The sequence below is a fragment of the Amblyraja radiata genome, chromosome 30 (assembly GCF_010909765.2).
Source record: "Amblyraja radiata isolate CabotCenter1 chromosome 30, sAmbRad1.1.pri, whole genome shotgun sequence".
Taxonomy (NCBI): Eukaryota; Metazoa; Chordata; class Chondrichthyes; order Rajiformes; family Rajidae; genus Amblyraja; species Amblyraja radiata.
In genome coordinates, this window is record NC_045985.1 from 13,775,640 (window position 1) to 13,798,979 (window position 23,340).

The 23,340-nt window shown below is 44.4% G+C and overlaps 1 long non-coding RNA gene across 1 annotated transcript; it reads right to left on the minus strand.

Moving 5' to 3' along the window:
- Nucleotides 1–1,635: 1,635 nt before the first annotated feature.
- Nucleotides 1,636–22,645, minus strand: LOC116990144. Its single transcript, XR_004416437.1, has 3 exons — nucleotides 22,586–22,645; nucleotides 2,000–2,095; nucleotides 1,636–1,692 (listed from the first exon to the last, which is right to left on the minus strand). It is a non-coding gene; the product is annotated as an uncharacterized LOC116990144 (long non-coding RNA).
- Between the last annotated feature and the right edge of the window lie 695 nt (nucleotides 22,646–23,340).

Consider the following 23,340-nt stretch of genomic DNA (forward strand, 5'->3'; position numbering starts at 1 on the left):
ATCTGCACGGCCAATGTTTATCAAGCACTTTAGCTGCTGTTGTCCCTTCAGTTCTCGCTTCTCTATACCTTCATTTCGCTTCACGCTTGGAATTCTAAAGTTGGGTACATGTCTCTCACACTTACCCCGACTCCCACAATTTTTTTCAGCGCAAAAATTCAACATTTTGGCGGTTTTTAACAGGTAGGAAAGTACGCGTTTTTAGCATTAATAACATATACCGGAAGTGACGGATGTCCTCCAGATGGATTAGCAGCCTCCGTGAGTCGAGCCCTCTGACCACAATGCCGTTCCGTGCAACCACCCTATTACAATATCGATTAACCCCATACATAACAGGCATTTCCTAACCCAATGATACAACAATCAATACATTGTATTCACAACGGACTTCAAGATGAAGTCAACTTGGAAACATTTACCCTGATGAACAGAACTCTCAACAAGGCTCACACCCATCCAATCAACACTTAGCAGAGTCAGACTCTGCAACATATTTACAAGCTATTTACAAGGTATATGTCTGGTTTGCGCCATCCAATCCATTCATGCATTTGTACCAGATTGACAGGATTTGCAAGGCTTCCCATTCTTTGCTTGCAAATTGTATCTAAGTTCCAGACTTCCTGGCATCTCTCGTAGCCTGTCCCAGAGAGCAATTCCAATTTGACCAAATCTCCCAGCAAAACCCTGAAACCTTAACCCATTTGAAGTCCTGGCTGGTCCAATTTAGCCAGGATTAACAGTGGGGGTAAACACATTAGGGCTCATGGAATTTGCGGATATTGTTACCAGGTGTGGAGAGTAGATAGAGAGGATGATGAGTGGAGCTGAAAATCGTGACTGGGTAGGATGGGCCAAATGGCCTGTCTATGATATAGAATGGAATGTCATTCTATGGTGAAACAAGGTGGACAAAACAAACAGAGCAATTTCCCCCAAGGTGACCACCCACTGCTGATGGCAACCGGATATAGATGATCAATCTGATGTGTGTGCCACGTTCTAGATTTCAATGTTAATCCCCACAATGTGGTCATGGCTGATCTAGCCCAGGACTGAACTCCTCCTCTTTGCCTCATTCCCGTCAATTACAATTACCCAAATTTCTTTTGAATGTATCCTCCTCTGATTTAAAAATATGTCTAACATGTAAAACGTTTCAGAATCTCTTGGTTGGACACTCCCAGATATTTACTGTCCTCTGGACCTTGGGATCAGATATAGGATCACCTGTCATTGTTCTAAACTCCACATAATATAAACACATCTCTACATTCCGGCCAGACAGTCCTGAGATCCCATAAATTCAGCGGGAGGCCAATTAGTTTCTGAAGAACAACAGCTGGAACAGAGGGAACATTTACTCAGTTCCGAATTACTGGTAAATGCAGCATTTATTTCTGAAATGTCACCCACTGCAATTTTACTTCACCAAACTGTAGTGTAACCCCTCACCTTCAGAAACACCACACTGTTATTTTGATCCATCTGTTGCTGCAACTTTAAGAGTTCCTCCTGAATGGAATTTAAATTCTCTTGAATCTTTCCAAGATTTGTCTCCATTGTATTCAGAATCTTCTTCTCTTCCTCCCGGATATCTGCCAGTGTGCGCTGCTCTTTCTCAGTGAGAATCTGGTGCAGTTCAGCATACTGGGATGTGATCTTGGACTGAAGGTTGTGTGACTGTTCCTGTGAAATAAAAGGTGAAGATCAATATATAATGCCACTGATTGTGTTTCCTCACGACTTTAATGGTGACGTTTGGCCTGTGCATTTTTTATTTACTTTGGCAATTCAATAGTTTGTCTAAGGTAGACAAAATGCTGGAGGTACTCAGCGGGTGAGGCAGCATCTATTGAGAGAAGGAATAGGCGACGTTTCGTGTCGAGACCCTTCTTCAGACTTCAGAAGCATTTAGACAGTTAGACCTATTATTACACGCATCACAGGGATCAAATCCACACAAGATCAGGAAATCGAAACTGGAAAGCCTCACCAGAACTCCAGAAATATTCTGTTTCTGTTGCTGCTCCATTTGCTGGATCCCTGATTGCTTTTTTGTAAGAGACTGGATGGAAGATTTCACCTGATCCTGGGATTGTGATTGAAAATCAGAGAATAAGTGTTAGATTATAAAGATGGAATTAAAGAATGATACGATCAAAATCGGTTTGCTTTTACCTTGTATATTTCAGCAGCTTCATCCACCAGCATGAAGCGGTGATCTCTATGTTCCCGCCCACCTGCACAAATCACACAGATCAGCTTCTTGTCAGTTTCACAAAACAGCTTCAGTTCTTCCTGATGATCCTCGCACTGAAGTTTACTTTCCTTCTCTGTCAGGCTCAGGCTCAGTGTTCGAGCTTTCTCAGACAGTCTTGCCAAGGCCCGACTCACCCTGAGGGTGCGGTCTGTAAATTCCTCTCTACATTCCGGGCAGGAGTTTTTCCCCTCCCTGTCCCAACTCTGTGTGATGCAGGAGCGGCAGAAGTTGTGCCCGCAGTCCAGTATAACCGGATCGGTGAAGAAATCCAGGCAGATGGGACAAACTATCTCCTCGGTTAAACTCTCAAACCTGTCTATGGAAGCCATTTTAACATTTGATTTTAACCATCCACTTCCTGATTTAAAACGTATTCCCATTCGCTGAAACTGCTGACACTGCGCACGCAGCCGTCTCGGGGACTGAATGTAATTCGGCTGCAAGTGTTCAGTGTGAAGATGCAGAAACATGGAACTGCAGATGCTGCTTCACAACAAAAAGGCACAAAGTGCTGGATTAACTCAGCGGGTCAAGTAGCACCTCTGGAGAACATGGACAGGTGATGATTCGGGTCTGGAGCCTTCTTCAGACTGATTGTAGGGGCGGTGGGTGGGAGATGGAAAAACGATGGAAGGAAGGGGGCAGGACAAAGCCTGGCTAGTAATAGGTTGACACAGTTAAGGGGGAGAGGGGGGAGTTGATCGGCAGACGGTTGGACAAAGTCCAGAGATGAAAGACAGAAAGTGTGTGACAAAATGATCGAGGACTTGCGAATTGTGTCCTGATCTTCAAACACTCTTCTCCTCAGACGGCCAAAGGTTGTGCAGGTGCACTGAAGCCGCTGGTGAATTTCACCATCAATGTCTGCCTTCCTCTGGGAAGAGGAGCGCCGGCCACAGGACCCGAGGGTCACCATCGTTACGACCATTTTAAAGGAAGGAGACAAATCCACCCGCGGAAACTATGGAGGGTTCTTCTCCCGCTCTCGACCGCAGGGAGGGGTCAGTTACACATTAAACTGTCCTGAATATAGATGAAAGCGGAGAGTAGCGCTTGGGACAATATAAGGCAGGATAAAGAGCTGGGGGAAACTGCAGAGTAGATTCACGAAGGTGGTGCCAGGATTTGAGGGCCAGAGCGAAAGGGAGAGGTTGGGCTGGGAAGGATTTATTAATTGGAGCGCCGGAGGCTGAAGTGCATGGGATCAAGAGGTGAATGGATAGGGTGAATGCACAGTATTTTACCCGGAGTAGTGGAGTCGAGAACTAGAGGACACAGGTTTGTGGTGAGAGGTGCAAGATTTAATCGGAACCTGAGGAACAATATTTTCACACAGAAGGTCGTGGGGAAATGGAACAAGCTGCCAGAGGAGGTCAGTGAGGCTGGACAACAACGTGTGGGCGGGGTTTAGGACCCGGGGGAGCCCGGAGCTGTGGAACAATCAATGAAAGGGGCGGGGCATGGCTGAGGGGAGGCGGAGCTCAGCCCCGTCAATCACAGCCCTGACCAGAAAGCCGATGTCATTTGTAATCAGCTTCGGGTAAATTTCATTCCCTTAAACTAAATACATCCGTGTTTCCTATCGTGAATTGTTCATTATATTAGGCTGCACAATAACATCACTTCTGCAGCAAACACTGTAATGAAGAAGGATCCGAAACGTCACCCATTCCTTCTCTCCAGAGATGCTGCCTGTCCCGCTGAGTTATTCCAGCATTGTGTGTTTATGTCTGTCTTCGGTTTAAACCAGCATCTGCAGTTCCTTTCTACACACTATAATTCTATTTAACAGTCTCATGGTCAAACTTGAATTCACTCAACGACTCAATTATACTCTATTGTCACATGTACCTAGGCGCGGTGAAATGCTTTGTTTTTGCATGCAATCCGGTAAAATACAGACCTCACCTGGGCGGTACAGAGAGAGTGGCCACGTTTCTGGCGCCGACTAGGTTGCGAGAAGTTCATGGAACAGTCTATATTTCCCCGCAGCGGTGAACCAGGCCCCGCCGCACCAGGCAGCAGGCGCCCCCGCGCCGGGTCCCCCTTCGTTCTCGGCTGCCCCCCGCCGGGTTGCTCTCGGCTTGGAATGATTCAGGGCTATTTTCCCAGCGTGGAAAAGTCAATGACGGGACGACATAGATTTTAACACAGTAGGGGGATCTTTCAAGGAGATGTGCGGGGCATGTTTTATTACACAGGGTGGTGGGTGCCTGGAACGCGCTGCTGGAGTGGTGGTCGAGGCACATATGGAGGAGGCATTGCAGTGTGATGTGGGCTGAAGGAAATGTTCTGGTTCTATGTGGCCGTCAACAAAACCGACAGGTTCATTAGAGCTCCTATTCTCAGCTCCTTACCCACAACCATTAGATTCTTGAACCGACCTGCACTGCCCGCTTTTGGCCCATATCCCTCTAACCTGTCCTATCCAAGTACCTGTCTAAATGCTTCTAAAACGTTGCAATAGAACCGGCCTCAACTACCTCCTCCTGGGAAAAACTGCAGAGTAGATTTACGAAGATGGTGCCAGGATTTGGGGGCCAGAGCGAAAGGGAGAGGTTGGGCAGGGAAGGATTTATTAAATTAATCTATTGAACATTGGAAAATGATCACCAATGCGTCCACTATTTCTAGAGCCACCTCCATGAGGACCCTGGGATGCAGACCATCAAGCCCAGGGGATTTATCATCCTTCAGTCCCACTACTATTTCTCGCCTAATGAAAATGTCTTTCAGTTCCTCTACCCCCTTAGATCCTCTGTCCTCCAGTACATCTGGGAGATTGTTTGTGTCTTCCTTAGTGAAGACAGATCCGAAGTACCTATTGCGGACGATGCATCATGTGCGGACGACTCAACCATCATAGGATTCATCACCAACAACCAAGAAACTGAATACCGTGCACAGGTCAACCAAGCAGTGACCTGGTGCACAGACCATGATCTCTTACTCAACTCATCAAAAACAAAAGAACTCATCATCGACCCAAGACGCCAGCCACCCCCCAAAACTCCTGTGCTCATTAAAGGTGAATCCATCTCCATCACTGATACATTCAGACTCCTTGGAACCCACATCAGCAACAACCTCAAATGGAGGACAAACGCAGACCACATCTATGGAAAAGCCCAGCAAAGACTTTTCCATCTCCGACAGCTCAGGAAATTCAGAGTAAGGTCTCATCTCATGCTCCGCTTCTATACAGCCATCATCGAAAGCATCCTCACTTCATCCATCACAGTCTGGTTCGGCAGTCTCGACTCACTCTCCCGGAAGAAATTACAGCGCATCATCAACAGAGCATCCAAAATTATTGGCTTACCCCTACCATCCCTTGAATCACTTTACGACAAACGGACACTACACAGAGCCCGCAAGATCATCTCTGATCCTACTCACCCTGCACACTATGCCTTTCAGCTACTGCCCTCTGGGAGGCGTTACAGGACAATTGCCTCCAAAACAAACCGCTTCAAAAACAGTTTCATTCCCACTGCAATTAACATTTTAAACTCTGTACGGTGAGGAATAAGAATAAGCATGGCCCTTATGTATTATGTAATGTGTCTGTCTGTATGTATATCTATGTTATATGTTTAATGTTTGATGAAATGTTGGAACCTGTACCGAGCTGTACTGATAACAAATTCCACCAGCCTGGCTGTGTGGTCATTAGAATACAATAGAATACAATACAATACAACTCTTCTGCCATTTCTTTGTTGCCCATAATAATTTCACCCGTGTCTGCCTTCAAGGGACCCACATTTGACTTTGCTACCATTTTTCCCTTAACATATCTAAAGACGCTTTTACTGTCCTTCTTTATATTCCGGGCCAGCTTCCCTTCGTACTTCATCTTTACAGCCCGTATTGCCCGTTTTGTTTCCTTCTGTTGTCCTATGAAAGTTTCCCAATCCTCTGGCTTCCGGCTGCTCTTTGCTGTGTTATACATATTTTCTTTTAGTTTTATTCTATCCCTAACTCCTCTTGTCAGCCACGGTTGCCTCCTACTCCCCTTAGATTATTTCTTCCTTTTTGGAATGAAATGATCCTGCATCTTCCGGATTATGCCCAGAAATTCCTGCCATTGCTGTTCCACCATCATTCCTGCATGGATCCCTTTTCAGACTACCTTGGCCAGCTCCCCTCTCATGCCTTCATAGCCCCCTTCTTATACTTCTTCTCCTTCTTCTCTTTATTTTTATACTGTCCTTGACTTCCCTTGTCAGTCCATTGCTCCCCTTCGAATCTCTCTTCCCCTTTGGAACAGAGCTTTTAAGGCATATATTCGTGGACAAATTATTTCATACTCCGCGGGATCTAAAAAAACAACTAAAAATGAAACACGTATATTGGCTGATGAGATTAAAGAAATTGATTAAAAATATTCAATAGCTCCTAGTCTAGAGCTCTATAAGAATAGAGTTGAACTTCAACTGAGACATGAGTTGTTATTAGTATCACCGATTGAGAATCAGCTACTTAAAACCAAAAGTCAATTTTATATACATGGTGATAAATCTGGCAAATTACTGGCCAATCAGTCAAAAGCTGTGTCAGCCAAACGTCAGAGTATTAAAGTGAGTAAACGGGATGGTACGTTGACTGTAGACCATGATGAAATTAATAAACCCTTTCAGGAATTTTATACCTCCCTATACCAATCAGAATTTCCTACTGATTCCAATATAATGCATGAATTTTTAAACATAGAAATTAGGTGCATTCGAGCCTGCACCGCCATTCAATATGATCATGGCTGATCATCCAACTCAGTATCCTGTACCTGCCTTCTCTCCATACCCCCTGATCCCTTTAGCCACAAGGGCCACATCTAACTCCCTCTTAAATATAGCCAATGAACTGGCCTCAACTACCTTCTGTAGCAGAGAATTCCAGAGATTTACCACTCTCTGTGTGAAAAATGTTTTTCTCATCTCGGTCCTAAACGATTTCCCCCTTATCCTTAAACTGTGACCCCTTGTTCTGGACTTCCCCAACATCGGGAACAATCTTCCTGCATCTAGCCTGTCCAACCTCTTAAGACTTTTGTAAGTTTCTATAAGATCCCCCCTCAATCTTCTAAATTTTAGCGAGTACAAGCCGAATGGCCTACTCCTGCACCTATTTTCTATGTTTCTATGTTTCTATGATTGGAAAATCTTTTACCGCAAATTATTTCTGAAGATCAGACAGGTTTTATTAAAAATCGTTACTCATACTTTAATGTTAGGAGATTAATGAATATTGTATATACAGCGTGAAATAAAACTCTAGAATGTGTCATTTCACTTGATGCTGAGAATGCATTTGATAGATTATAATGGGAATACTTATTCAATACACTTGAAAAAATTAAGGTTGGTCCAAAATGTATCTCTTTGATCAAGCTGATATATCATATACCTCAAGCTTCTGTACTTACCAGTAATCAGAAATCCCCTTTTTTCGGGCTCTTTCGAGGTAATAGACGGGCTGTCCTTTATTGTTTGATATCACTTTGGAACCTTTGGCCACCACTATTAGGGAATCCCCTAATATTTTTGGTATTGTTGGTGAGAATAAGACGCATAAGCTATCTCTCTATGCAGATGATCTGTTATTATTTATCTCTAACCCGGAAAATTCTATTCCTGCAACAGTAGCACCACTTAATCAATTTAGTAGTTTTTCTGGTTATAAACTAAATCTAAGTAAGAGTGAGCTTTTTCCATTAAACAATCAAATTTCGAATTATGGACAGTTTCCATTTAGATTGACTACCGACTGTTCTACTTATTTAGGCATTAAGATTACCAAGAAACACAAGGATCTATTTAAAGCCAATTTTATGCCCCTAATTGACCACATTAGACAACAGTTTACTAAATGGTCACCAATGTCCTTATCTCTAATCGGCCGAATCAATGCTATTAAAATGTTTATCCTACATAAATGCTTGTATTTATTTCAGACGATACCAATTTTTATTGCTAAATCTTTTTTGACTCAAAAGTTTCTTCATAGATATGGCAGAATAAAAATCCCAGACTAAGTAAAAAATACTTACAGAATTCAAAAAAAGATGGTGGTTTGGCACTGCCGAACCTCAGATTTTACTATTGGGCAGTTAATGCTCGCTATTTATCCATTTGGACAAAAGATTTAGAAGCTACCCAATGCCCAGGATGGATAAATCTTGAACGTGATTCTATGCAAGGGCTATCATTGGCTTCTATTCTAGGGGCCTCGTTACCTTTTACAATTACGAGATTGAATAAGTTTACGATTAACCCAATAATAAGACATACATTCCGAATATGGTTTCAATTTCGTAAGTTTTTTGGATTGAATGATTTTATCTTATCGAGTCCTATCATATCTATTTTTTTCCTTCTAACCTAGTACTGATCAAGCCTTTCTGTTATGGAAGAGGAAGGGATTATCAGTTTTTCGTGACTTGTTTTTGGATGGCTGTTTCATGTCTTTCGAACAACTCTCCAATAAATATCATCTACCTCACTCACATTTCTTTAGATATTTACAACTTAGACATTAGACACATCAAACCGAAATCTTGGAAACATTTTTACATTTGAACACTTATCAGAAAGGTTTAATAACGACTATTTATGAGTTGATTTTGAAATTACAAATAGATACATTGGATAAAATTAAGAATGACTGGGAAAGAGAACTTCAAATTTCTCTGGGAAAGAGACTTCAAATTTCTCTACCTATAGAGAAATGGGAGAGGATTCTTCAATTAGTTAATACCTCTTCAATGTGTGCAAGACACGCTCTGATACAATTCAAGGTGGTTCACAGCGCTCATATGTCAAAGGATAAGTTAGCTGGTTTTTATGGTGATATAAATCCTATCTGTGACAGATGTAACTCTGAAGTGGCCTCACTGACTCACATGTTTTGGCCTTGCCCAACATTGGAAAAATATTGGAAATAAACTTTTGACACTATTTCTGTAGTTTTAGGTACAACCTCAACCTATTACTGCAATATTTGGGCTACCAATGTTAGATTCTACTTATCTGCCCATCGGCTGATTGCTTTTCCTACATTAATTGCCAGAAGATCTATTTTCTTTAATGGGAAAGACTCTAATCCTCCTACCACGTTTCATTGGTACTCTGAAACGATATAATGTTTAAATTTAGAAAACATTAGGAGTGACATTGTTGAACCCTTGGTTAAATTTGATAGGACTTGGGGAAGCTTTATTCAACATTTTCACACAATATAAATTGTCCCCTCTCCAACCGTTATTATAATTATTTTACCTTTATACGGTGGGACGGACTTGACGACAAACAGGGACTTCAATTGTTGAAATTCTTTGTAGCCCAGATTTTGTTTTGCGTTTAGGGGGTTTTGTTTTTCTCTTTTAATTCATTTTCTCTTTTTGTTTTTATATATACAAGTTCTCTTTTAAACACTTAACTATATTTACATGGAGACCGGGAGGTCTATACCCAATGTGTATTTTGACACTGGACTCATACTTGGGTTATACCTGTTATTAATGTAATCCTGATCCCTATGTATCAATATCACTGTTATGTTTATCATTATTGGGTTTTTTTGTGTTGTTTTGTTTTTGTTTTTGAAAAAATTAATAAAAAGATTTAAAAAGGAACATAGCCGTGCTGTCCTCCACTTCTGTAGGCTGCGTCCGGTCCACGTGCTCGGCCTCCTGGAGCAGCGCCTGGTCCAGCCGGGCCCCAGTCTGTGCGGGGCCTCCAGCGCCCCCCGCCACCCCCCGTCAAGGCCTTTTAGCCCCTTCTGCAGCCGGTCTGCGCACCGGCCCTCCCTCCCCTCCAGGCGGGTTTCCAGTTAGCGGTACCCTGTACCTCTAGTCCAGAGGTCGGCAACCTTGTTCTGCATAGGGGCCAGGACGCATGTCTGTGAGCAGATGGCGGGCCACATGTAATCACGTGAACACATGGATCCTGCCCCGGATGGCAGGCATCAAATCACATGTACAAAGAAGGTAGACAAAAACGCTGGAGAAACTCAGCGGGTGAGGCAGCCTCATGCAATCCTTGCGTGTCTTACCCGCTGAGTTTCTCCAGCATTTTTGTCTGCCTTCGATTTTTCCAGCATCTGCAGTTCTTTCATAAAAACATAGAAACTAGGTGCAGGAGTAGGCCATTCGGACCTTCGAGCCTGCACCGCCATTCAATATGATCATGGCTGATCATCCAACTCAGTATACTGTCCCTGCTTTCTCTCCATACCCCCAGATCCCTTTAGCCACAAGGGCCACATCTAACTCCCTCTTAGATATAGCCAATGAACTGGCCTCAACTACCTTCTGTGGCAGAGAATTCCACAGATTCACCACTCTCTGTTCTCAAAATGATTTTCTCATCTCGGTCCTAAAAGATTTCCCCCTTATCCTTAAACCGCGACCCCTTGTCCTGGACTTCCCCAACATCGGGAATAATCTTCCTGCATCTAGCCTGTCCAACCCCTTAAGAATTTTGTACGTTTCTATAAGATCCCCCCTCAATCTTCTAAAGTCTAGCTTGTACAAGCCGAGTCTATCCAGTCTTTCTTCATATGAAAGTCCTGACATCCCAGGAATCAGTCTGGTGAACCTTCTCTGTACTCCCTCTATGGCAAGAATGTATTTTCTCAGATTAGGAGACCAAAACTGTTCTTAGCCGAATGGCGTACTCCTGCACCTATTTTTTAGGTTTCCTCCTCCCCTCCCCTGCATTGATTGCAGCTTCTGCCTCCCCTCCCACCGCCCAGTCTTGAGTTCCTCGTCTTTGGGACGCGAGGCGAAACCCATGCGGTCGCAGGGAGAACGTGCGAACACCACATAGACAGCACCCAAAGTTAGGATCAAACCCGGGTCTCTGACACTGGGAGACAGCAGGTCTACTCTCTACACTGTGTGCTGCCCTAGAACCCTATTCCACAAGATGGTGCAGTGTAAGCTATATCCATCTCTCCCCCATCCTATTCTCCGACCAGCCTGACTGTCCCCCTGGTTATATTTTACTTTGTACACCTCATTGTCACCTTCACCTCAGCCAACAATGACCCATTCTACATTTTCCTTGAACTTTGTCCCCTTTGATCTTGCGTTTCACACCTTACCCTTCCATATCTCCGTGTCTCCCTCTCCCGACTCTCAGTTTGAAGAAGGGTCTCGACCTGAAACCTCACGCATTCCTTCTCTCCAGAGATGCTGCCTGTCGTGCTGAGTTACTCCAGCTTATTGTGTCCATCTTGGGGGAAACCTCCAGATGTGACGCCACCCCTTCCTGCCCCCACCACAGATGCCGCCTGACCCACGAGGCCCTCCAGCACTTTGTCCCTTTATCCACAACCCCCCCCACGCCTGCAGATCTACCCTAACACACAACACAAGAAGATAAGACACAAAAAGGTGGAGTAACTCAGTGGGTCAGGCAGCATCTCTGAAGAAACAGAATAGAAACATAGAGAATAGGTGCGACACATTCCCCTACCCTGTCACAAAGTCACAGAGTGAGTCTAGAAGTGTGAGGGGGGACCTCATTGAAACATACCGAACAGTGAAAGGCTCGGATAGAGTGGATGTGGAGAGGATGTTACTTAGAAAATAGGTGCAGAAGTAGGCCATTCGGCTCTTCGAGCCAGCACAGCCATTCAACATGATCATGGCTGATCATCCAGAATCAGTACCCCGTTCCTGCTTTTCCCCCCCATATCCCTTGATTCCGTTAGCCCTAAGAGCTAAATCTAACTCGCTCTTGAAAACATCTAGTGAATTGGCCTCCACTGCCTTCTGTGCCAGAGAATTCCATCGATTCACAACTCTCTGAGTGAAAATGTTTTTCCTCATCTCAGTCCTAAATGGCCGACCCCTTATTATTAAACTGTGACCCCTGGTTCTGCCCCCCCCCCCCCCCTCCAAACATGGCGAATATTTTTCCTGTATCTAGCTTGTCCAATCCCTTAAGAATTTTATGTTTCTATAAGATTCTATCAGAATGGGTGACTTTTCGGGTCGAGACCCTTCTTCAGACAAGGACGAGGTGGGACAGATGGAGCGTGGTATCTCCCGTTTGGAAGTTTTTTGGTGAATTATTTAATCCCGATCGTCCTGACCTTTGTCCGGGTTTCTGTCTCCAGCCAGCACGTAAACAGGCCATTCGGCCCATCAGGCAACTGCCAGCCACCCCTCCACACCCATTAACCCACAAACCTGCATGCCTTTGAAGTGTGGGAGGAAACACATGCAGTCACAGAGAGGACGTGCAAACTCCAAACAGACAGAGATACAGCGTGGAAACAGAACCTTCAGTCCACGCCGACCATTGAACACACTAGTTATCCCACTTTCTCATCCACTCCGTACACACTAGGGGACAATTTATTAGTTTCCACTAGTGGGAGAGTCTAGGACTAGAAGTCATAGCCTCAGAATTAAAGGACATTTTTTAGGAAGGAGATGAGGAGAAATTTCATTAGTCAGAGGGTGGTCTGTGGAGTTAATCTGTAGAATCTGCCTGTGGAATTCTTTGCCACAGCAGGCCGTGGAGGCCATGTCAATGGATATACTTAAGGCAGAGATACAGTGCCCTCCATAATGTTTGGGACAAAGACACATAATTTATTTATTTGCCTCTGTACTCCACAATTTGAGATTTGTAATTGAAAAAAAATCACATGTGGTTAAAGTGCATATTGTCAGTATTATTTAAGGTTATTTTTATACATTTTGGTTTCACCATGTAGAAATTACAGTTGTGTTTATACATAGTCCCCCCCCCCCATTTCAGGGCACCATAATGTTTGGGACACGTGGCTTCACAGGTGTTTGTAATTGCTCAGGTGTGTTTAAATGCCTCCTTAATGCAGGTATAATAGAGCTCTCAGCACCTAGTCTTTCCTCCAGTCTTTCCATCACCTTTAGAAACTTGTATCGCTGTTTATCAACATGAGGAACAAAGTTGTGCCAATAAAAGTCAAAGAAGCCATTATGGGACTGAGAAACAAGAATAAAACTGTTAGAGACATCAGCCAAACCTTAGGCTTACAAATCAACTGTTTGGAACATCATTAAGAAGAAAGAGAGCACTGGTGAGCTTACTAATCGCAAAGGGACTGGCAGGCCAAGGAAGACCTCCACAGCTGATGACAGAAGAATTCTCTCTATAGTAAAGAAAAAACCCCAAACACCTGTCTGACAGATCAGAAACACTCTTCAGGAGTCAGGTGTGATTTGTCAATGACCACTGTCCGCAGAAGACTTCATGAACAGAAATAGAGGCTACACTGCAAGATGCAAACCACTGGTTAGCCGCAAAAATCAGTTTGTCAAGAAGTACTTAAAAGAGCAACCACAGTTCTGGAAAAAGGTCTTGTGAACAGATGAGATGAAGATTAACTTCTATCGGAGTTATATTGAGGCAAGAGCAAATCATGGAGGAGAGAAGGAACTGCCCAAGATCCAAAGCATACCACTTCATCTGTGAAACACGGTGGTGGGGGTGTTATGGCCTGGGCATGTACGGCTGCTGAAGGTACTGACTCACTTATCTTCATTGATGAAACAACTACTAATGGTAGTAATTTAATGAATTCGGAAATATATCGACACATCCTATCTGCTCAAGTTCAAACAAATGCCTCAAAATTCATTGGCCGGCGGTTCATTCCACAGCAAGACAATGATCCTAAACATACTGTTAAAGCAACAAAGGAGTTTTTCAAAGCTAAAAAATGGTCAATTCCTGAGTGGCCAAGTCAATCACCCGATCTGAATCCAATTGAGCATGCTTTTTATACGCTGAAGAGAAAACTGAAGGGGACTAGCCCCAAAACATGCATAAGCTAAAGATGGTTGCAATACAGGCCTGGCAGAGCTTCACCAGAGAAGACACCCAGCAACTGGTGATGTCCATGAATCACAGACTTCAAGCAGTCATTGCATGCAAAGGATATGCAACAAAATACTAAACATGACTACTTTCATTGACATGACATTGCTGTGTCCCAAACATTATGGTTCCCCCGAAATGGGGGGGGGGGGGGGGGGGGGCTTTGTATGAACTCTCCTGTAATATCTACATGGTAAAACCAAAATGTATAAAAATGGCCTTTATTATAATCTGACAATGTGCACTTTAACCACATGTGATTTTTTTCTATTACAAATCTCAAATTGTGGAGTACAGAGGCGAATAAATAAATGATGGGTCTTTGTCCCAAACATTATGGAGGGCACTGTAGATAGATTATTGATTAGTACGGGTGTCAGAGGTTATGGGGAGAAGGCAGGAGAATGGGGTTAGGAGGGAGAGATAGATCAGCCACAATGGAATGGCGGGCTGGACTTGATGGGCCGAATGGCCTTCTACTCCTATCACTTATGATTTTTACCCCAAAGGGGACGATCCCCTTTCCCTCTCCTCTCCCGGTGCACTAACACCATCCGACACAACACACCACCTACACACAATTTGTAGCTTTTACCGAAGCCAATTAACCTGCAAATCTGCACGTCTTTGGAGTGTGGGAGGAAACCCACCGCAGGCAGGTCACAGGGGAAGGAACGCACAAAGTCCACACAGACAGTACAGTACACCGGCCCCCGGCGCTTCATTCAATGTCCCCCCACGCTACCTCCAGTGTTGAGCAAGACCAATTTTATTTCAATACATCCGAACTGTGGCGGGGGGGGGGGGGTGAAGAGACTCCCACATGCGTGACTGTGTTGAGGGAAGGGGGAGGACTCAAGGGGGGGGGGGGGGGGGAGGGAGGTGGAGGACGGTACAAAGACAGTCCACACCGTGCCACCTGTCTCGGGCCCTACGGGGACAGATGCCTACCCTACGCCCCCTCCTTTCCCCGACCTTCCATGGGTCTCGATCACGCGCTCCCCAGCGACTAATATTTGCCCCCCTCCACTCCCCCGAATCCTCCTCCAACTCTCTCTCCTCCCCTCTCTAACCTCCCACCCTCTCTCTCTCCCACCCCCCTCGTCAGTCCTCCCCCTCCTCAGTCTTGCCCATTCTCCCTCTCCGCTCCTTCCACTCTCCCCCTCCCCCTCCAATCCTCTCATTTTCTCCTCTCCTCTTAACTCTTTTCTCCCCCCTCTCTCGCCCCCTCCATTCACGAATTAGCTGCGGGATTATCGTGCAAATCTGTGGTTCCGCCCGTGCGTCCGTAATTTTGGTGTAATGCTTTTATTCACGTTTGTTGTGCCATGTCTGGCCCTGGTTTTGTAATTTGTTTAATTTGGTTTAGAGATACAGCGCGGATACAGGCCATTCGGCCCACTGAGACCGTACCGACCAGCGTTCCCCGCACATCAACACTATCCTACACACACTATGGACAATTTACATTTATACCAAGCCAATTAACCTACAGAACTGTACGTCTCTGGAGCGTTGGAGGAAACCGAAGATGTCGGAGAAAACCCATGTAGGAATGTACAAACCTCGCACAGACAAGCACCCGTAGTCAGGATTGAACCCGGGTCTCTGGCGCCGTAAGGCAGGTGATCTAACGCCAGTTTAGTTAGTTTAGTTTATTGTCACGTGTACCGAGGTATAGTGAAAATCCTTTGTTGCGTGCTAACCAGTCAGCAGAAAGACAACACATGATTACAATCGATCCATTTACAGTGTACAGATACATGATAAGGGAATAACGTTTAGTGCAAGGTATAGCCAGCAAAGCTTGATCAAGGGTCATCAAAGAGGTAGATGGTAGTTCAGGACTGCTCTCTGGTTGTGGTAGGATGATTCAGTTGCCTGATAACAGCTGGGAAGAAACTGTCCCTGAATCTGGTGGTGTATGTCTTCACTCTTTTCGCACTACGTCACAATGCCACCCTAAAGATGCTTTATAAAGATATTTTATTTTTGCTCCAGTAAAATTATTATCATTATATTTATTTTATTTAACAATTTTTTTTTAGAAGTAAAGTACATTACATTAATACAAGCCAAATATAACTTATTACATTTCTTGTACCACTTCATTTTTTAAGCTTTCAAAAGAGAAAAAAGTAAAGAAAGTGAGAAAGAGTCGTGATTGCGTGAAAAAGTGATCAAGAAAAAAGACCCATTACGCGAAGAGTTAGAGAAAAAAGTTAAGAAATAGGCCGTAGAAAAGAAAAAAGAGAAAATGAAACAAAAGCTCTATTAAGAAGACAGGGCAGAAAGGGATATACCAACTTCGTATGTTTCATCCCCCCTTACCAGAGCCTGAAACCATTTCTTTTCAGAGTTCTGTTGCACCTTATACTTGTAGTAAGTTGATAAATGCAGACCACGTCTTTTGGAAGTGGTCTGATTTGCCTGCAAGAAGGAGTCTCATATCTTCCAGGTGTTATGTTTCGAACATATTTGAAATCCACATATTTATTGTTGGTATAGGGGCGTTTTTCCAGAATTTAAGTATAAGTTTTTTCTCGTAATTAACCCGTAATTAAATAGATTCTTTTGAAACACAGTTAGTTCAGGGCTGCCCTCCATTGTTCCAAAAATAATCAATTCTGCTTTTGTATCAATTTTATTTTAAATAATTTTGTGAAGATCTCAAAAATGTCAGTCCAAAATTTTTATACAAAAAAACAAATGAGTGCGTACAGTTTTGGTCTCCTAATCTGAGGAAAGACATTCTTGCCATAGTGGCAGTACAGAGAAGGTTCACCAGACTGATTCCTGGGATGGCAGGACTTTCATATGGAGAAAGACTGGATAGACTCGGCTTGTACACGCAGAAATTTAGAAGATTGAGGGGGGGTCTAATAGAAACTTACAAAATTCTTAAGGCGTTGGACAGGCTAGATGCAGGAAGATTATTCCCGATGTTGGGGAAGTCCAGAACTAGGGATCACAGTTTAAGGATAAGAGGAAATTCCAAAGGTTTTCCAGTCTCTGCGTGCAGTAATGTCTCCTTATCTCTGTCCTACATGGTCCAGCCCAAATTCTGAGAGGGTGCCGTTCTACAGACCCCACAGACAGGGGACACATCCTCCCTGCATCCAGCCCACTGAGCCCTGTAAGAACTTTGTATTTCACTGAGATCTCCTCCTTTCCACCTGAATTCTCGAGTACACAGGCCTAGTCTACTCAATCTCACCCCGCAGAGCAAACTCATTGTCCCAGGAACAAGTATTGTTAATCTTTGTTGCATTCCCTCTGTGTCAAGTCTGTCTATTTATCGGTACACAGGAGCATACGAACACAAGAAAACAGGAGCAGGATGAGGATCCGCTCCTCAGGCTTGCCCCTCCATTCAATGTGATCATGGCTGATCTAAGCTGCCACCAATTCATCTTCTGTGTGAGTTCCCCATAATCTTAAATATTCGATCAATCAAATATTTATTTGTAGCCAAGTTGCACATATCCAACAACTCAGCCTTTTACCACCACCTTGGACACAACATTCCAGATATTCACTACCCTCTGAGAGATGCAACTTCTACACACCGCATGAGAGGCCGCTCTGGAAGGTTGGATCTCATGGAATCCGGGGTGAACTAGCCGATGGAATACACCATTTACCTGAAGGTCGCAGACAGAGGATGTTGGTAGAGGGGTGTTTTTCACAGAGTCCACTGTTGTTCCTTATTTATATACACGATTGGGTGTGTATGTAGGTTGCACGGTTAGTCAGTTTGTAGATGGAACTAAAATTGGTGACATTGTGGAGAGTGAAGAAGGTTATCTGAGAGTAAATGGGATCCCTGTGAACTGGGCCAATGGGCTCAGGAACGGCAGGTGGGATTTACTCATGTGAAGGTGTGGTGATGCACTTTGCTGAGACAAGCCAGGGCAGGACATACACAGTAAACGGGGAATTTTATAGAACTGAGAGATCTCGGGCTGCAGGTACACAGTGCCATGGAAGATGCAACAGGGACAGGCAGTGTGGTGAAGAATGTGTTTGTCACTCATGCTTTCATAGGTCAGGATATTAAATACAGCATTTGACACAATAAGGTTGTTAGCAAATTAGAGAGGGTGCAAAAGGATTTACAATAATTTCATCAGATCTGAAGGGCTGGGTTATAAGGAGACGTTGGACAGGCAGGGACATTTGTCTTTGGAGCCCATCAGAATGCTTTTAAAAATGTTTATAAGATGTATATAATGTGCACAAATCAGGTGAATAGGAACAGTATTTTATCCAAGGCAGGAGAGTCTAAACCTCTGACTTTATGATGCTTCCCAGCTGATGAGTTTAGTGGTAGATCAAATCTCCAATTTCCCTTCAGTCCACAATAGAATTAATCTTTGCATCTATGTATTGCTTAAAGATGTATAGGAATGAACTGCGGATGCTGGTTTAAACTGAAGATAGACTCAAAGAGCTGGAGGAACTCAACGGGACAGGCAGCATCTCTGGAGAGAAGGAATGGGTAACGTTTCGATTCGAGACCCTTCTTCAGACTGGTTAGGGATAAGGGAAACAAGAGATATAGGCGATGATGTAAAGAGTTAAAGAACAATGAATGGAAGATATGTAAAAAATAACAATGATATAGGAGACAGGCCATTGTTAGCTGTTTGTTTGGTGAAAATGAGAAACTAGTGCGACTTGGGTGGGGGAGGGATAGAGAGAGAGAGGGAATGCCGGGGCTACCTGAAGTGAGAGAAATCAACATTTCATACCACTGGGCTGTAAGCTGCCCAAGCCAAATATGAAATACTGTTCCTCCAATTTGCGTTTAACATCACTCTGACAATGGAGGAGACCTAGGACAGAAAGGTCTGTGTGGGAATGGGAAGGAGAATTAAAGTGTTCAGCAACCTAGAGATCAGGTAGGTTCAGGCAGACTGAGCAAAGGTGTTCAGCGAAACGATCGCCCAGTCTGCGTTTGGTTTCATCAATGTATAAGAGTCCACATCTTGAACAATGGATACAGTAGATGAGGTTGGAGGAGGTACAAGTGAACCTCTGCCTAACCTGAAGGGACTGTTGGGGTTCCTGGACAGAGTCGAGGGAGGAGTTATAGGGACCAGTGTTGCATCTTCTGCGGTTACATGGGAACGTACCTGGGGAGAGGGTGGTTTAGGTGGGAAGGGATGAGTTAACCAAGGAGTTGTGGAGGGAACGGTCTCTGTGGAAGGTAGAAAGGGATGGCGATGGGAAGATGTGGCTAGTGGTGGGATCCCATTGGAGGTGGCGGAAATGTTGGAGGATTAGTTGTTGTATGTGGCGGCTGATCGGGTGAAAGGTAAGGACAAGGGGGACTCTGTCTATGTTGTGACTAGGGGGAGGGGGAGCAAGGGCAGAGCTGCAGGATACCGAGGAGACACGTGTGGGCCTCATCTATGGTGGGAGAGGGGAACCCCCATTTGTAATAGACGTCTATTGATAGTCTATTTCCTGTGATGGAGACTGTGAGATCAAGAAAGGGGAGGGAGCTGTCGCAGATGGTCCAAGTAAATTTGATTGCAGGATGGAAATTGGTGATGAAGTTGATGAAGTCCATGAGTTCTGCATGGGTGCAGGAGGTAGCACCGATGCAGTCATCAGTGTAATAGAGATAGAGTTCGGGGATAGGGCCTTGGAGGATTCCAAGGAGAAGTTATTAAGAGTGAGAACCAGCTCCGGTGGGCGGAGTAGTGTTAGTAGAGGGAAATTGGATGGTTCTGCGGTCGAGGAAGAAACGGAGAGGGCTTTAAGTCCTTCCTGGATGGAGATGGAGGTGTAGAGTGACTGAACGTCCATTGTAAAGATGAGGGGGTGGGGGCTCGGAATGTGGAAGTCATTAAAGTGACAAATGGCATGGTTTGCTCTCGGACATAGGTCGGTACAGATCGGACCGGGGGGGAATAGGATGGAGTCGAGGTACGTGGAAATCATTTCAGTGGGACAGGAGGAGGCAGAAACAATGGGTCTGCCAGGGCAGTTGTGTTTATGGATTTTGGGGAGAAGGTAAAACCGGGCTGTGCGAGGCTGGGAAATGATAAGATGTCAGGTGTATGGCTTAAAGGTGTCAGAAACAAGAATAATGGAAAAGGTACAAGCTTTACCTCGCTTGAAGTCATCAGATGTTTCCTTGAGTGTCGTGTTGAACGAAACAGGGCAATGAAACTTTTCAATCGGTAAGACTTTATCCACCACTGGTTTGGCTTCATCACAAACCCTGGAAATAATGAACAGTTGGTTATAAACTAAGCAGTAGAAATGTTTTGAGTTGTTCCACAAAACACTTACAATGTTTCCATCAAGACAATGTCCTACCTTAGCTTGCGACCAGCTTTCTCCTGAAAAAAATAAAACACAAATCTCAATTGACTGAGATGGACCGTCCTCATCCCGACAGCTGGAATTTCACCAAATTTCTACAACCCTCTGATAATTCCCATTTCCCAACTCTTATCGCCACTGCCATGCAGACAGAAAGCGGATATTGTCGCAGAGATGTAGAACGATGGGGGAAAGCACAAGGAATGTTCATGAGAATGACGTCATAACTGAGGGAATGGAACTTAATGAAAAGACTGGGCAGGTCGTGGGATTTCATCTGGAGAGGATGTCAGGATTGAGAGGGAATTTAATATTATTGGTGGATTTAAATAGGTGGGGATGAAATAATATCTCAAATCGACAAGGAGACCAATAATCAAAGCTGAAATGTAACTGGTCTTCAATTATTACCAAAAGGAATGCAGTCATGAGAACATGGACCTCACTTGCACTGGAGGGACTGAAGCCAACAGCAGAGATAAATTTAAATGCAAGCGGGATACACACATTAGGGCTCCTGGAATTTGGGTTATTGTTACTGGTTGTGGAGAGTAGATGGGAGGGATGATGAGTGGAACAGAAATCTTGACTGGATAGGATGGGCCAAATGTCATTCTATGGTGAAACAAAGTGGCCAAACAAACAGAGCAAATTCCCCCAAGGTGACCACCCACTGCTGATGGGAACCGGATATAAATGATCAATCTGATGTGTGCGCCACGTTCTAGATTTCAATGTTAATCCCACAATGTGGTCATGGCTGATCTAGCCCAGGGCTGAACTCCTCCTCTTAGCCCCATTCCCATCGATTACAATTACCCGATTTTTTTTTAATGTATCCTCCTCTGGTTTAAAATATGTCTAACATGTAAAACCTCTCAGAGTCTCTTGGTTGGAGAATCCCAGATATTCACTGCCCTCTGTCCATTCGTGGTCCTTGGGATCAAATATAGGATCACGTGTCATTGTTCTAAACTCGACATAATACAAACACCTCTATACATTCCCGCCAGACAGTCCTGAGATCCCATAGATTCAGCGGGAGGCCAATTAGTTTCTGAACAACAACAGCTGGAACAGGGGGAACATTTACTCAGTTCCGAATTACTGGTAAATGCAGCATTTATTTCTGAAGTGTCACCCATGTGACTGCACTTTCACTTCACCAAACTGTAGTGTAACCAGTCACCTTCAGAAACTCCACACTGTCTTTTTGATCCATCTGTTGCTGCAACTTTAAGAGTTCCTCCTGAATAGATTTTAAATTCTCTTGAATCTTTCCAAGATTTGTCTCCATTGTATTTAGAATCTTCTTCTCTTCCTCCCGGATATCTGCCAGTGTGCGCTGCTCCTTCTCAGTGAGAATCTGGTTCAGTTCAGCATACTGGGATGTGATCTTGGACTGAAGGTCATGTGACTGTTCCTGTGAAATAAAAGGTGAAGATCAATATATAATGTCACTGGTTGTGTTTCCTCACGACTTTGACCGTAACATTTGTCCTGGACATATTTTATTTGCTTTGCCAATTCAATTCTTTGTCTAAATGCTTCTGAAATGTCGTGAGGGTAATGTTATAACCCATCAATCCTCTACCCCTAATACAATTCTCTGCTGCCTATTCTTTTTCACGTGCCCATTAATTCCCATTTATCCGTCCACCACCTATTTTCCCAGGGATTATAACAGTCACCGATTGACCATTGAACCAGCGTGTATTGGGGACGTGGAAGGAATCCGACGCGGTCACAGGGAGAAGGCGTGAACCACACGGGCAGCACCCGAGGTCAGGATCGAACCCGCTCACCAGAACTAGGAGACAGCAGCACTACTTGTGTCACTGCGCTGCCCTATTATTACACGTATCACAGGGATCAAATCTACACAAGATCAGGAAATCGAAACTTAAAAGCCTCACCAGAACTCCAGAAATCTTCTTTCTGTTGCTGCTCCATTCGCTGGATCCCTGATTTCTTTTTTGAAAGAGACTGAATGGAAGATTTCACCTGATCCAGGGATTGTGATTGAAAATCAGAGAATAAAAGTGTTAGATTATAAAGGTTGAATTAAACAATAATGCGATCAAATTCAGTTTGCTTTTACCTTGTAGGTTTCAACAACTTCTTTAACCGGCATGAAGTTGTGAGACCTGTGTTCCCGCCCAGCTGCACAAATCACACAGATCAGCTTCTTGTCCGTTTCACAAAACAGCTTCAGTTCTTCCTGATGTTCCTCGCACTGAAGTTTACTTTCCTTCTCTGTCCGATTCAGGCTCAGTGTTCGAGCTTTCTCAGTCTCGCCAAGGCCCGATTCACCCTGAGGGTGCGGTCTGTAAATTCCTCTCTACATTCCGGGCAGGAGTTTCTCCCCTCCCTGTCCCAACTCTGTGTGATACAGGAGCGGCAGAAGTTGTGCCCACACTCCAGTATAACCGGATCGGTGAAGAAATCCAGGCAGATGGGACAAACTGCCTCCTCGGTTAAACTCTCGACCTGCTCTTTCGCAGCCATTTTAACCTCCACGTCCTGGTTCAAAACGCATTCCCATTCGCTGAAACAGCTGACGCCCTGCAGTAATTAATTGGAGCGCCGGAGGCTGAAGTGCATGGGATCAAGAGGTGAATGGATAGGGTGAATGCACAGTCTTTTACCCGGAGTAGTGGAGTCGAGAACTAGAGGACACAGGTTTGTGGTGAGAGGTGCAAGATTTAATCGGAACCTGAGGAACAATATTTTCACACAGAAGGTCGTGGGGAAATGGAACAAGCTGCCAGAGGAGGTCAGTGAGGCTGGACAACAACATGTGGGCGGGGTTTAGGACCCGGGGGAGCCCGGAGCTGTGGAACGATCAATGAAAGG